The sequence below is a fragment of the Cricetulus griseus genome (genome assembly GCF_003668045.3).
Source record: "Cricetulus griseus strain 17A/GY chromosome 1 unlocalized genomic scaffold, alternate assembly CriGri-PICRH-1.0 chr1_0, whole genome shotgun sequence".
NCBI lineage: Eukaryota > Metazoa > Chordata > Mammalia > Rodentia > Cricetidae > Cricetulus > Cricetulus griseus.
In genome coordinates, this window is record NW_023276806.1 from 162,993,830 (window position 1) to 163,010,319 (window position 16,490).

At 39.0% G+C, this 16,490-nt stretch overlaps 1 long non-coding RNA gene across 1 annotated transcript in view; it reads left to right on the forward strand.

The window, feature by feature from the left end:
• Positions 1-5,427: 5,427 nt before the first annotated feature.
• The window catches only part of LOC118239589, a 76,723-nt gene continuing 65,660 nt past the window's right edge, over positions 5,428-16,490 (forward strand). The window contains exon 1 of the long non-coding RNA XR_004772152.1: positions 5,428-5,547. This is a non-coding gene — a long non-coding RNA (uncharacterized LOC118239589). The remainder of the gene's footprint in view (positions 5,548-16,490) is intronic.

The window sequence follows — 16,490 nt, forward strand, 5'->3', positions numbered from 1 at the left end:
CAAGACTGGATTTCTTTACCAAATATGTAGAATATGCAAAAAGGAATTTGAATTCTTCAAAATGGCTCCTACTTAGGAGAGTCAATCTGTGTGTGTAGTCAGTCTTTTTTTTTTGTTGTTTTGTATTGTTGGTTTTTTTGTTTTGTTTGGGTTGGAAGTAGTGGGTAATCTTTTAACTTTTTGAAAAATTAAAATATGACTATATTTTTTTCATCATTTCCTCCTTCATTTTCCCCCTCCAGCTTCTTCAGCACCCTATACTCCTTCTAAAATTTATAATTTATAGCTTTTTAAAAAATGTTATTGTTATATATATGCATCAATATATAAATACAACCTGCTGGGCCTATTTAGTCTTGCTGTGCATATGTGTATTATTTCAAGGTGACTGCTCAGTATTGAATAACCAATTAGGGGGCTCATCTCTGGGGATGACTAATTCTTTCACTTTCAGCATTCCTTAAGCCTGTAGTTCTTTGTCTAGGGGTATAATGTGCCACTGTAAGACTTCCCTCTTCCATGGTACCATGTCTGTTGCAATTGTCCTTTTTTAGGTCTTGTTTAGGCAGTCATGCTATTGGGATGTTATGGCTTAAATTTCTAGGAGACACAATCACACAGCAGATTTTCTGGTCCTCTGGCTCATATAATCTTTCTGACCTCTTATAATTTATCATTTACTCCTTGTATTCACTCCTAATTGTGTTCCTATCATAACTACAAACCAGTAGTTTAGTGAAAAAATTCTCAAACTCCAATTTCAACTCTATATTGTTTAGAGTATTTTTGATATTTTCCAGGTACTAGGCATATACATGATAATCAAATATTGACTGAAACAAGACTGCACAATTATTTCATCAAACAAAGTCATTTAACCTCCTCCTTCCCAGCATAGAATTGCTTTGCTGATTTCAAATGAGTCTCCATCAAGCTCTTCAAGCATCCCCCCACTGCTGTTCCCCTTGGCTCTTTACTGTATTTGCCTTATTGTAGCATCAGGATTCAGGAAAATCATACTGAATGCTCATTTGCATATTTTTTCAGAAACAGCTTCTATGATTAAATGCTAAAGTTCAAAGATTCATAAACCATTCATACAAAGCGAGATTTATGAGACAAAGCTCAGGAGTCTTGGTTAATTATTACAAACTACAATTGAACATGCCTGGTTCTAGGGTTTTTCTCTTCATGATGCTACAGGCTTTTACAATCTTTGATTCCTCTCTTTGAATGCTAAGAAAATAAGCACAGAAGGGGGTCTGCTTTTTTATCATTGGGATGGGACAATAGCTCTAATCTGCAATCTTTTATTTTGTTTCAACTCTTCAAAGACCAATTTCAATTTAACTTGCCTGCTTTTTGTGTCTCTTGGTACAAAGCTGTTTTGATTACAGGAGGGTTGGAGTTGGTGGTGGGAGGGAATAGTAGTGATATGCTCTCTCTCTCTCTCTCTCTCTCTCTCTCTCTCTCTCTCTCTCTCTCTCTCTGTGTGTGTGTGTGTGTGTGTTCATGCATGTCAAGAAAAAGGAATGGGAGGCAGCTTCCACAGACTGTATTTGTCAATCTGCTTAAAAACCTAACAGATTTTTCAGTTGAAATTTGGCCAATGTTAATTGTACATGCAGAATTCACACTGGGCAAATCTCCTTGGGAGGGGAGAAAAAGACAGAAAGCACAGCCTGCCTGTTATATAAGATGTTTATTTTCATCCAGTCCAATCCACCATAAGCAGTACAGAAAATAGGCCAATGCTTCTGACCAGTGACATCACCTGACCATCAGGAGATGGGGGCTCTGGGTACCATGTTGATGAACAGGATAATTTCCTATGACCATTGTTTTCTCATCAAATCCTTTCTTCCTGGAGCCAGGGAACTTAGCTCCCTCTGATGCTCATTCCATCAGGTTCTGTAGTAACTCTATGGTTACCATGGAGGGCAACTTCGGAACAAGCTTCAAGAATACTACAGCACTGCTTTGTATCAAGTCTTAAAAAGTATTGGATCATGTCAGCAAAATGCTGTCCATCCTCAAGAAATGGTACAAAGTGGAGGATGACTGTCTTGATGTGAAGTGTTAGCAGGGCACTATAAGCACTGAGTCACTCACTCTACAGAATATCTCCCTTCCCTTCCGTATGCTACTTTGCACCTGCACCCCAGTACAGGGGCATAGGTAAGAACTCTTAAAGAGTGCTTCTCAAATGCACAGCTTTTCATGTTTCTAAGAAGCTTATCATCTGTATCATAATACAGACATCTTTATAATTTATAGTAGGTAAAGTGAGTGGAATGATATGTGTGCATGAGATTTTTTCCCTATTACTTTAATATTGAAAGCAAGCTCAAACTGCAGCCCTACATATTACAAAGGGTGACTTGGTTACACAGAAAATACCACTTACTGGAAGCAACAATTCTTTGGTTTGGTTTATGGGACTTTTAGCAAAATAATGCTTTTGTGTCATGGAACAATCTTTAGAGTTACTCTAAATGACCCAGTTTTTGATAAATACTGTTCTTGTGTATTGTTGTTCCTTTCTCCCCCCAGAGGAAATCAGTAGGTATTGCAATTGCAATAATCGCAATGCAGCCTCTCTCTCCTCTCTCTCTCTCTCTCTCTCTCTCTCTCTCTCTCTCTCTCTCTCTCTCTCTCTCGTGTGTGTGTGTGTGTGTGTGTGAGAGAGAGAGAGAGAGAGAGAGAGAGAGAGAGAGAGAGAGAGAGAGAGAGTATATTCTAAATTAAAAACAAGCTTGAGACTAAATACCTTCATGTATATTCAACATAACTCAGCTCTAGAAGCTGAGTTGTGTGCTCGGTGTTGTAAACACACCTTTTATGTTAATCCAAGTGCCAGTATCGTGTATTTTTTAAGCAAACAAGTAAACAGCATGTTTTACCTCTGTTGAAATGTGTTTGCTAAAGGACAATAGATGTACTGAAAAGGCCATATTCATTGGTTGCCCTGAGTGGTGTGCGCTTTTGATGTATGCTCTTAGGGTCTGTTGCCTTTCTTCTGTGGTCACTGCCAATGTGCAGCACCATTTCACACAGACATGTTGAATATAATAACAAAAATAGCCTGGTGACATAGAGATGTGAAAGTCAAATATTAGGGTTTAGGCAAGCATATTCAAAGACATTTAACCCAAAGATGAGTATGCAAAAGGCCATGCTTTGCAGTCTCCTGGGAATATAAAGGGTCGAATTTCAGGAAGGTGCTTAATCACTTACAGTTCATTTCACCGGTAAAATGAAAATTTTTGTCTCTCCAGTAAAATAAGAACCTAATAAAATCTATAAAGGACATAAAAGGTGACTGATAAAAGACAGTTCTTTTCTGTTCCAGTTTAAAATAAAATACCATAGCCATGCTTAGAAGGAAACACACGCACAGACCACTACTACTACCAACAACAACAGCAACAAAAACATAAAGACTTTTTGGGTAATTTCATTTCGTTTTGATATCTCTTTATCTATGTGTGTATACAGCCTTTAGTCACATTTTCAATGCATTCACATTGCCACTAACACTGCTTTGCTGTATTGTTCCGTGTTTAACAGCACAGTCCTCTGAAGTCAGACATTATAGAATCAGACCCCGATCCTGCCAGTTGTTTCAGCCTAGGCAGGTTATCTAACTGTTCCTATGCCTTTATTGATTCATCGATTATATGAGGATTATATGACTACGTGTTTAATGGAGTTATTCTGGAAACCAGTAAGTTCTTGTAAAACTAGCACTTAAAATATATCTAGTACGCATTATGCATTTGTCACATATTCATTGGGGAGTATATCTTGAACTGGGAAAGGTGGCTCTTTTGTTAAAAAAAAAAGAACAAGCAAAAAACAAAACAAAACAACAACAAGAAACTTGATTTCAAAGAATGGAGACCTGTAGGTGAACCTGTAGCCATGCCTGATTAGGGGCTGGCTAAAGGTATGGCTGACCACCTGTAGCCACGCCTGCTTGGGGGCTGGCTAAAGGTTCCCCCCTACAGGGACCTGAGTTTGTTTCCCAGAATACATGTAGAAATGGCAGACATGGTGGTCCGTGCTTACAATCCCAGTACTGGTGAAGCAGAGATGGTAGTACTGTTGGAGATCACTGGCCAGGCATTTGGAACCTATTGAGCTCCAAGTCAGTGAGAAACCCTGTCTCAAAGGTGGTAAATGGTGTCCCTGTAGGTAACACCCCAGCTTGTTTTCTGGCATTCATATATATGGCCACACAATGCCCTTCTTACCCACCCATACACACATAATCGCTTTTAAAATTATTATTTAATTCTTATAGATTATAATCTAATCATTTCCCATTCCTTTTTCTCCTTCTAGACAATTTCTTCCTTGTTCTTTTTCAAATTCATGGCTTCTTTTTTTCTTTAATTATTGCTGCATACATATAACATACACATTTTCTAAAAGAATATTTTAGAAATTTTAGAAATATTTAGGTGTGTTCCTTATTGGTCAGCCTAAGATTTTAGTCTTTAAAACATACACATAGTATATTATACATTGGATAAATACATTGATTTTTTTTTTAACCTGGTGTTTCCTGGCACCAGCTAGATGTCTGTCTGTCTTTTGCTTCACTGAGGTTGGAAAGCCATCTCTACACAGAGTCTGGTTAGTTTTAGTTTTCTAAATTTGTTATAGTAATCATGTATAATCAGAAAATACAATTCGTTTTCCTTCAATAAAAAGAGAAAAAGATGGCTTTTATATTTCATCTTTTATTCAAATGTAAACACTTATTTTTTGTCCGTGTAAAGTTGGTAACATGAACTCATTGTTGCCATGTAAGGGATTAGATGATATTTGATAGTGCTCAACTTTCAGGTTTATTAGACATAAAAAGGTTAGCAAATGTCTTGCAGAAGTTATGTGTATTCTTTCTAGGTTCCTCCCTGCAGACTCAATTGTGTCCAGTAAACTTTTACTCTCTCAGTTACATAAGTTACATAAGAATAGAGCTATTATCTCCTCTACTTGGTAATCCTCTTTCTAATAGTAAGCCTCCAACACACATAATTACTGAATTATTTAGGAAATAAACCAGAAGAACAAAAAGACTGATTTACACTGTCTTTTATAGGCACTAGTTTAGCAATAAAAACTTAGGAAGGGAAAACAGATTTGTATGGAAGGATTTTTATCATTTCAAATAACACTAACAACTTCAGTTGAAGAAGAAGGAGAAGGAGAAGGAGAAAAAGAAGAAGACCACCACGTTAGCACTGATAATCCAGGCATGGAATTACTGTCCTCTCCCTCAATATTCCACTTTCTTGGTGTTTTCCTGTGCCCCGCCGCCCCCTCCCCCCCGCCCCAGTACCCTATTAGAATGAGTGTGATTGAGTTTGAATTTCCTTTCACCACCTACTTGGAAGGGATCTTTGTCTTTCACTTGTTTTTCTTTCCAGAGTGTTCCTTGATCCCTTTATCAGGAATCACAAGGCTATCTGGAATTCTGATGAAGAGCTGTGCAGACAATACTCACAAAGAACTGGGCTGAGGTGCATTCTTAATGAGGTAGGAGTTCCACGGAATCCCTTTGTGCAACTGGGACTGGGCTCTAAACATTAGGCTGACTCACTGTTGTTTGGAAAGTCAGGGAGGGGGGAGGGCAGCTGAACGGAAGGGAAGGAACACAGCAGCATCTTACCCTCTGCTTTAAACTTCTCAAAGGGTTTTATTTTTCTGGTCAATTCCTCCAGAGAAGGGCAACCTAATCAGACACAATCTTTGCTTTTAGGGGTTACCATGGTGACCAGAGAGAAGACAGACTATCTTTTCTCAGCCTTATAAACACACATTTTATATGATCTTACATAAGCCTGGATATGCTCAGAGTTTTTCTTTGCTTGATAAAACAAACAGGAAACATTGAATGACTCACAGCAATCAGAAATGATATTTCCTTTTATTGATTCCCCCCTTTTCCTGTTGCCCTTTCTATATCTTTGTTATGTCCCTTTGAAGCTTAACATCAAGGCACAATACAAATACTTATCATAAGAAATAAAAAAGTGAATAATTCTTTCTGTTTTTACATATGGATCAAGGGAAATGGATGAAAGAGGTTGTCCTGGGCAATCAAAAGAGCCAGCCACTAAATAGAGGAGTGGAGAAAGTATGGGTAATGTGTGTGTGTGTGTGTGTATGTGTGTGTGTGTGTGTGTGTGTGTGTTGTGGTGTGTACTGCCTGGGATGCAATCTGGGGCTTGTATACACCAAGGAAGCACTCTACCATTGAGATACATCCTTGTTTCTAACTGTCCTCATGTAGACTTTAATTTTTAGACCAGTGTTAGGGTCATACTAAGCTGAATGAAGTACCCAGTTACCATCAACAAGCCATGCCAAACCAGAGTGGTACATTTGATGCAATTGATGAGCCAATATTGCTACATCAGCATCTCTCAAAGTGCATAGTCTACATTAGGGCTCACTACTGGTATTGTACAGTCTATGGGCTTAGATAGATGACTAATGATCTGTGATCACATTTAAAATCTCATTCACTGATTTCACTGCCTTAAATATTCTCTATGCGTCACCTGTTCCTCCTTTCTTTTGAAGGGACCAGCTTCCCTTTCGGTAGCCATAACAGCCGAACACGTGCTTGCCATAACCTTGCCTTGGTCACTTAGAGGTCAGATGCCTGTCTTGTGACAAGGAACCAATCAGAAGTTAGCTGGTGGCACTATGCTTTATGACCCTGGGTGTGCTTTACAAACAAGCACACAGCAATGATGCACAAAGCATAGCAACCACCCTGGGAGAGCCTATGGGCCATAACAACCAGTTGGCCAATCAACACAGGGCAAGCCCTCCAAGGCTGGAGGCACACCAATAGTGAGCCTGTGAGTACCCCTAGACACTCCCCTTACGCTGCCCTATAAGATCTCTTGGGAGGCCCTAGGAGCTGTCTTTTGCTAGCCATCTGCCATGGCGGGTGGGTGAAAGACCCGAGCTAACATGGGGTTAGCTCGTTAATTACAATAAAGCCTTGTGCAGTTTGCAGCAAGCTCTTGAATCCGCCTGGTGATTGGGGTGACCGAAGTTGTGGCCTGGGACCCCGGATACCTGAGTTTTCCGGGGGTCTAACACTTTCCCTTTAAAATGTAGCAACCATGGTTCATTTGACTGTCTTCAAGGAGGTTTCTCTTCCAAAATGTCACATAGTTGAAATCAAACACTGTGTGCATAACTTTTTCTGATAGGATTGCTTCACTCACTAATAACCATTCAAGTTTTCATTCTTTTAAATGAGGTTCTGACTTCCTTTTCTGACATGGAGATTGTCTCATTTTTCTACCTCTGAACAACATGGGTTTAGTCAGAAAATGCCAAGAAGAAAGTGGCAGAGAATTCAAAATGGGTATCTCAGGTGAAAACAAAAACCAAAAATAGCTAGTGGAAACAGGAGAGAGACCCCACCACCACCACTGCTAAATCCTGATAATACACTTTGGAGAAGTAGATAAGAACAGACGCCAACCTGTCTTCTTCTAATAATGACTCTGGAACTATATTAAGAATGCCCTAGCAAAACCTACCTCAGAGCTCTGAACCCTTTAAAATACAATATGACATGTTCAAGGATTGTAGAACGGGTGAGCAGTCCCTGAACCACCACCCAACTTACTCTGAGAACAGAGAATATGCCCAGAGATGTAGGCTGTGACTCCGTTGAGTTTAATGCCCTCCAACCCCCTGATTAAAATTAATTACCTTTTCAGAGCTCTCGAAGCTCTTTGTTTATGGCTCACAGGAGCAGATTAATCATTTTAGATTTTACATTACTGTTATTTATGACCTAGTCTTTCCTATTCACTAGATGGAAAATTTCTCTAGATGTGCATGTATGTTATACAGAATGCCTTGCAAATGCTAACTATCCAATAAACACTAGTTTATTTAAACTGAGGTTGATTCTTTGCGTGTATAATAAAGTTTACCCTCCTCCCAATCACAAGATATTCATGGTTGTCAGAGTTTACCATGTTTACTGTTATCTATCAAAACAGATAGGTGTGACAAATAGGGTAAACATGCTAGAATACTATCCGTTTTTAAATCCATATCAGTCCACAAGTCTTCCCGAATCTTTGTTTACAAAATAGATAAACTCTTGGAAGCAAGAATTTAAATGGATAGACAGATCATCCTGAAATAGACTGCACCACAGAAAATAATCCCCATCGTAAGAGATCTCTATGTTACATCTCTATAGATGTAAAGAAGAGGAAAATGAGTAAGGGGGGTTCATTTGTATCCTAAACTGGGGAAGAGTGTATTTTAGCATTGCTGAGAAGGCAACAAGCCCTGAGGAAACCATGACCAAGGGCATGAATACCAGATGAACCCATATGTAGTATTTGGTGGAAGCCTCCATGTTGGAGTAGCCCAGACTGCCTGTGTGTGAGGAGAACACGAAGAGAGGAATGATGGGAGTTGTAGAAAAAACTGGTGGGAATGACAGACTGTAAAACAGATTATTTCCTCTCCTACACCACCCTTTCAATTCCCATGAATGAAGTAAGATCCTACAATTGAAATGATGCCCTGACCACAGGAAAGGTTCACATTCCACAATGATGGAACAACTGTTCCATGTAAAATAAAATCATGGAAAAGTGTAGCAAAGAAACCAAGTTTTTATACTTACTCATGCATGAGATGCAGCATGAAATGCATACTTATTTCAGAAACCCAAGGTCAGGAATAAACTCTCATGCGTGGATCTAAATCCTTTCAAACATGGTGATAAGAGGAGGAAATAGTGGACTAGTAGCTCCCCTGACATACTCAAGTCATACTGAAGAATTTCTCTATATATTCCTTATGGGGACCAGCTGCCTCAGAGCATTTCCGTTTGTAATTAGGTAAAAGTCTTCAAGATAAAACAAATGGTCAGTCCTCAAAATATACACATACCAGTGACATTAAATGGATTGAGCAGGCTGCACTTAATATTTTTAAAGAAAAAGGGACATGGATTTGAAAGAGATTCTTGGAGATGATATATTATTTATGATTTATTAGAGCTTGCCTGAAGATTCAGAAAGCAAAGGCAGCCAATATCCATAGAAGCTAGACAGACCATTAAACCCAGCAGCCAGAAGCTAGGAGATGGTGGTACACACCTTTAATCGAGGACTCAGGATTAAGAAACAGACAGATCTTTGAGTTTAAGGCCACCCAGGGATACACTAGATTGAATCAGTCTAAAAGAGAATTAAAACCCACACCCACACCCAGGATTCATGAGAGGTATACAAGACAGGAACAAGCAGCCAGTAGGAGGCATCTATTCTCCGGCCACACTGAGGAGAGGCAGCAGTTTGAGGCTTGGTGAAGAGCTCATGTATCAGCCCTTTCAGCCTGAACTAGAGTTGATAGCTAAAGGTCAGCTGCTTTGCTTTTCTGAACCTCAGTATCAGTTTCTGGGGCTTTTATTGCAACAGGGAGGGTATACAGAAGGGCTTGAAGAAAACTAAAGAAAGGGGGAAATGATCCAATTATGTTATAATCTCAAAATACAAAAACAACAAATTTTATATTTGTATACTGTTGTCACCTTTCACTTTTCTTCTGACAATGTTTACTTTGGAGACAGGGAAATATAGCAACCAATGCAACCAAAACTATTAGGAAGCCTAATAATGCAGAGTGCCAGTGTGTACACACACATATATTTGTGCACAGGTGTATCAATACACATATATGTTGGTATCTATAAGCATTTATTAGGGGGAAAAGAGTTTTTAAAAATGATAGTTCAAAGTATAATAGGCAATTCTTGGGAGTTATTCTAATAGAAGGGTTTGGTTTTTTGTGTTTTTTTAATTTAAATTAGAAACAAGCTTGTTTTACATGTCAATTCCAGTTCCTTCTCCCTCTCCTCCTCCCCTGCCCTCCCCCCACTAACCCCCATCCTATCCCCTTTCTGCTCCCCAGGGAGGGTGAGGTCTTCCATGTGTGATCTGCAAAGTCTGTGACATCATTTGGAGCAGAATCTAGGCCCTCCCCTGTGTGTCTAGTCTGAGCGAGTATCCTATGTGGAATGGGCTCCCAAAGTCCATTCGTATACTAGGGATGAATACTGATCTACTCAGAGGCCCCATAGATTACCAAGGCCTTCTCACTGACAACCATGTTCAGTGGGGTCTGGATCAGCCCTATGCTGGCTTCCCAGCTATCAATCTGGGGCCCATGAGCTTCCCCTTGTTCAGGTCAGCTGTTTCTGTGGGTTTCTCTAGCCTGGTCTTAACACGATTGCTCATCACTCCTCCCTCTCTTCAACTGGATTCCAGGAGTTCAGTTCAGTGTTTAGCTTTGGGTGTCTGCTTCTGCTTCCATGAACTACTGGACGAAGGATCTAGGATGGCATATAAGGTGGTCATCAATCTCATTATCTGAGAAGGGCATTTAAGGTACTGTCTCCACCATTGCTTAGATTGTTAGTTGTTGTCATCCTTGTAGATCTCTGGACATTTCCCTAGTGCCAGATTTCTCTTTAGATCTATACTGGCTCCCTCTAATGTAGTGTCTCTTATCTTGCTCTCCTCAATTCTTCCCCCAACTCAAACTTCCTGCTCCCTCCTCTCCCCTCCTCTTCTCCCCTTATTTTAATCATAGCTCCCTCTCCCCTCCCGCATACTCCCAATTTGCTCAGGAGATCTTGTCCCATTTCCCATCTCTGGGGAACCATGTATGTCTTTCTGAGGGTCCTCCTTGTTTCCTAGCTTCTCTGGCGTGTGGATTCTAGGCTGGTACTCCTTTGCTCTATATCTAAAATCCATATATGAGTGAGTAAATGCCATGTTTGTCTTTTTATGACTGAGCTACCTCACTCAAGATGCTTTCTTTTAGTTCCATCCATTTGCCTGTGAATTTCAAGATTCCAATTTTTTTTTCCACTGACTAGTACTCCATTGTGTAAACGTACCATTTTTCTCTATCCATTCTTCAGTAATGGGCATCTAGGTTGCTTCCAGGTTCTGGCTATTACAAATAATGCTGCTATGAGCATCGTTGAACAGATATCCTTGTTGTATGAATGTGCTTCTTTTGGGTATATGCCTAAGAGTGGAATTGCTAGATCTTGTGGTAGACTGATTCTCATTTTTCTAAGGAATTGTCATACTGATTTCTGAAGTGGCTGCATGAGTTGGCACTCCCACCAGCAGTGGAGGAGTGTTCCCCTTTCTTCACATTCTTTCCAGCAGAAACTGTCATTGTGGGTTTTTTTTTTTTTTTTTGATTTTAGCCATTCTGGCAGAAGTAAGATGGTGTCTTAGAGTTGTTTTGATTTGCATTTTTCTGATGGCTAAGGATGTTGAGCACTTTCTTAAGTGTCTATCAGCCGTTTTAGAGTCTTCTGTTGAGAAGTCTTTATTTAGCTATGTACCCCAATTTAATTGAATTATTTGGTATTTTGGTATTTGAGTTCTTTGTAAATTTTTAGATCAGCCCTCTGTCAGATGTGGGGTGATTGAATATCTTTTCCCATTTTTGGGGCTGCCATTTTGTCTTGTTGACTGTCTCCTTTGCCTTACAGAAGCTTCTCAGTTTCAGGACCCATTTATTAATTGTTGATCTCAGTGTCTATGATACTGGTATTATGTTCAGGAAGGGGTCTCCTGTACCATTTTGTTCAAGGGTACTTCCCACTTTCTCTTCTAAGAGGTTCAGCATGGCTGGATATATGTTGAGGTCTTTAATCCATTTGGACTTACATTTTGAGCATGACAATAGATATGGATCTATCAGCAATCTTCTACACTCTAGCATCCGGTTATGCCAGCACCATTTGTTGAAGATGGTTTCTTTTTTCCATTGTATAATTTTAGCTTCTTTGTCAAAAATCAGGGGTTTGTAGGTGGGTGGGTTAATATCAGGGTTTTCAATTCGATTGCATTGGTCTGCCTATCTGTTTTTGTGCCAATACCAAGCTGTTTTCAGGACTATAGCTCTATAATAGAGCTTGAAGTTAGGGATGGTGATGCCTCCGGAAGTTCCTTTATTGTACAGGGTTGTTTTGGCTATCCTGGGTCTTTTGTTTTAACATAAAGTTGATTATTGTTCTTTCAAGATCTGTGCAGAATTGTGCCAGTATTTTGATGGGGATTTCATTGAATCTGTAAATTGCTTTTGTCAAGATTGCCCTTTTACTATGTTGATCCTATCCAAGAGCATGTGAGATCTTTCCATTTTCTGGTATCTTCTTTAATTTCTTTCTTTAAAGACTCAAAGTTCCTCCTTAGAGGTCTTTCACTTGTTTGGTTAGTGTTACCCCAAGATACTTTATGTTGTTTGTGCAGCCCATTTATTGTCTGTTTATAGTAGGGCTACTGAATTTTTTTTTTAGTTAGTCTTATATCCTGCCACTTTGCTGAAGGTGTTTATAAGATGCAGCAGTTTCCTGGTAGAGTGTTTTGGGTCACTTATGTAAACTTAATATCATCTGCAAATAGTGAAAGTTTGACTTCTTCCTTTCCAATTTGTATCCCCTTGATCTCCTTTTGTTATCTTTTGCTCTAGCTAGAACTACAAGTACAATGTTGAAGAGATATGGAGAGAGTGGACAGCCTTTTCTTGTTCCTGATTTTAGAACAATTGCCTTGAGTTTCTATACATTTAGTTTGATGTTGGCTATTGGTTTTCTGTATATTACTTTTGTTATGTTCAGCCATGTTCCTGTTATCCCTGATCTCTCAGGACCTTTGTTATGAAGGGGTGTTGGATTTTGTCAAAGGCTTTTTCAGCATCTAGTGACATCATCATGTGGTTTTGCTTTTGCATTTTGTTTATATGGTGGATTACATTGATAGATTTTCATATTTTGAACCATCCCTGCATCCCTGGAATGAAGTCTACTTGATCATGGTGGATGATTTTTCTGATGAACAAATTTTATTCAATTTGCCAGTATTTTATTGAGTATTTTTGCTTCAGTGTTTATGAGGGAGATTGGTCTGTCGTCCCCTTCTTAGTTTTGTCTTTGTGTGGCTTGGGTACCTGGAAATTGTAGCCTTGTAAAAAGAGATTGCAATGAACCTTCTGCTTCTATTGTGTGGAAACTTTGAGAAGTATTGGTATTAGCTCTTTGAATTTCTGGTAGAATTCTGACTGAAGCCATTTATTTGGCCCTGGCCTTTTTTGGTCGGGAGACTTTTGATGACTGCTTCTATTTCATTAGGGGTTATAGGTCTATTTAAATTGCTTATATGTTCTTGATTTAATTTTGGTAAGTGATATCTATCCAGAAAATTGTCCATTTCCTTTAAATTTTCAAATTTTGTGAAGTACAGGTTTTCAAAGAATAACCTGAAGATTCTCTGGATTTCCCAGTTGTTATGTCCCCCTTTTCATTTCTGATTTTGTTAATTTGCATGTTCTGTTTTGCCTTTTGGTAAATTTGGATAAAGGTCTGTCTGTCTTGTTGATTTTCTCCAAAAACCAAGTCTTTGTTACATTGATTCTTTGACTTGTTTTCTTTGTTTCTAATTTATTGATGTCCGCCCTCATTTTGATTATTTCCTGGCATCCACTCCTCAGGGGTGTATTGGCTTCATTGTGTTCTAGAGCTTTCAGTTGTGCTGTGACTATTCTCTAGTTTCTTCATGTGGGCACTTAGTGCTATGAAATGTCCTCTTAGTACTGCTTTCAAATTGTCCCATAAGTTTGGGTATGTTGTGTCTTCATTTTCATTGAAATCTAGGAAGTCTTTAATTTCGTTCATTATTTCTTCCTTGTCCCAGGAATGGTTCACTTGCAAGTTGTTCCCTTACCATGACTTTGTAGGGTTTCTGCAGTTTATGTTGTTGTTGGATTCTAACTTTAAACCATGGTGGTCCCATAAGATACAAGGGATTATTCCAATTTTTTTGTACTTGTTGAGGTTTGCTATGTTGCTGAGTATGTGGTCAATTTTAGAGAAGGTTCCATGTGGCTCTGAGAAGAAAGTATATTCTTTTGTGTTTGGATAGAATGTTCAATACATGTCTGTTAAACCCAATTGTGTCATAACTTTTCCTAGTTCATTTGTTTCTTTCTTAAATTTCTGTCTGGTGATCCTGTCTAGTGCTGAGAGGGGATGAAGTCTCCCACTATAACTCTGTGAGGTCTTATGTATGATTTGAATTTTGGTAATGTTTCTTTTATGAATGTTGATGCCTTTGCATTTGGAGCATAGATGTTCAGAATTGAGACTTCTTCCTGATGGATTTTTCCTGTGATGAACATGAAATGACCTCCTTATCTCTTTTGATTAATTTTTATTTGAAGTCTAATTTGTTAGATATTAGGATAGCTACCCCAGCTTGTTTCTTGGGTCCATTTGATTGGAATGTCTTATCTCAACCCTTTACTCTGAGGTATATCTGTCTTTGAAGTTGAAGTGTGTTTCTTTTATGCAGCAGAAGGATGGATTCTGTCTTTGTATCCATTCTGTTATCCTGTGTCTTTTTATTGGCAAGTTAAGACCATTAATATTGAGGGAAATTAAGGACCATTGAGTGTTTATTATTGTTTGTATTTGATTTGTTGTTGTTGGTGGTATTGTGTGTGGATTTACCTTGCTTTTTCTTTTGGCTTTTGGTAAAGTGTGATTATCTATTGCCTATGTTTTTGTGAGTATAGTTAAATTCCTTAGGTTGGAGTTTTCCTTCCAGTACTTTCCAGTAGGGCTGGATTAGTGGCTATGTATTATTTATATCTGGTTTTGTGGTGAAATATCTTGTTTTCTCCATCTATAGCGATTGAAAGCTTTGCTGAGTATAGTAGTCTGGGGTGGCATCTGTGGTCTCTTAGTGTAGGTAGAATATCTATCCAGGACCTTCTGGCTTTCAGAGTTTCCATGAAGAAGTCAGGTGTAATTCTGATAGGTTTGCCTTTATATGTTACTTGGCCTTTTTCCATAGCTGCTCTTAATATTCTTTCTTTATTTTCTATGCTTGGGGCTTTTATTATTATGTGACAAGGGGACTTTTTATGGTCCACTCTATTGGGTGTTTTGTAGGCTTCTTATACTTGCATTGGCATGTCTTTCTTTAGGTTGGGAAAGTTTTCTTCTATGATTTTGTTGAATATGTTTTCTGCACCTTTGAGCTGGGTTTCTTCACCTTCTTCTATATGTTATTCTTATGTTTGGTCTTTTCATGGTGTCCCATATTTCAGATATTTTGCTTTGGGATTTGTTGGACTTGTTTTTTTTTTTTTTTTTTTTTTGGTCTATGAATCTATTTCTTCAAGTGTATCTTCAATGACTGAGATTCTCTCTTCTGTCTCTTGTATTCTGTTGGTTATGCTTGCATCTGTAGTTCCTGATTGTTTACCCATCTTTTCTAATTCCAGCATTCCCCCAGACTGTGGTTTTTTATTGTCTCTATTTCAGCTTTAAAACTTTGCATTGTTTCTTGAAACTTTTGGGTTGTCATTTTTTCCATTTCTTTAAAGGATTTTCTCATTTCCTCTTTTAGGATCTCTATCATCTTCATGAAGTTGTTTCTAAGGTCATTCTCTTCTGCTTCATCTTTGTTGGGATGTTCAGTTCTTGATGGTGTAGAGTCCCTATTGGTTTTTCTATTGTTGAATGTGTTCTTATATTGTCATCTTCCCATCCTTTCTTCCACTAGGTGCAGGTGGGGTATCTTTGTCTTCTGGTTGGTAGGGGTCCAAGGTTCTCTTCCAGTGGATGCAGGCAGGTCCAATACTATGATAGGTCTCATGGTGTTTGCAGGTGTGTCTGAGACACTTCCTCTCCTGGTGGGTGAGATCTGGACTGGCATAGCAATGTCAACAGACTGGAGGTTGCTTGGTCCACTGGGGGTGAGCGAACCTGCATGTAATCCCCAGTCTAGGAGATCCCAGAGTGGGCAAGTAAAAGTCATGCCTGAGACAGGGTCCCAAGCTCACCTTTCCCCTGAATGGGGGCAGAAGTAGCGCAAGGATATCAGCAGATTGGAAGTTGCTTGGTCCCCCGGATTAGTCCCCTGGCAAGGAGATACCCCAGAATGGTTTGTATTATCATTATTTTCCCACATTCTCTCCAGAATAGTGCTAGGTATTTGAGCTTTTATTTGACTCCTATGGCCAAATGTTTTTGAATTCAGGGTGATTATTTTCAGGGTGATTAAATGAAATAAATGAAACAGTTACTGATGGCCGTGTTAATGAGTGAATAAGAATGTTTGAGATGCAAAGTTTCTTTTTTTTTCAAGTTTTTTTTTCTTTTCAGATTTTTAAATTTAAATTAGAGACAATCTTGTTTTACATGTCAATCCCAGTTCCCTCTCCCTTCCCTCCCCTACCCCTCACCAACTCCCAATCCCAACCCCTTTCTGCTCCCCAGGGATGGTGAGGTCTTCCATGGGGGAATCTTCAAAGTTTGTAATATCATTTGGAGCAGGGCCTAGACCCTCCCCCGTGTACCTAGGCTGAGAGAGTATCCCTCTATGTGAAAT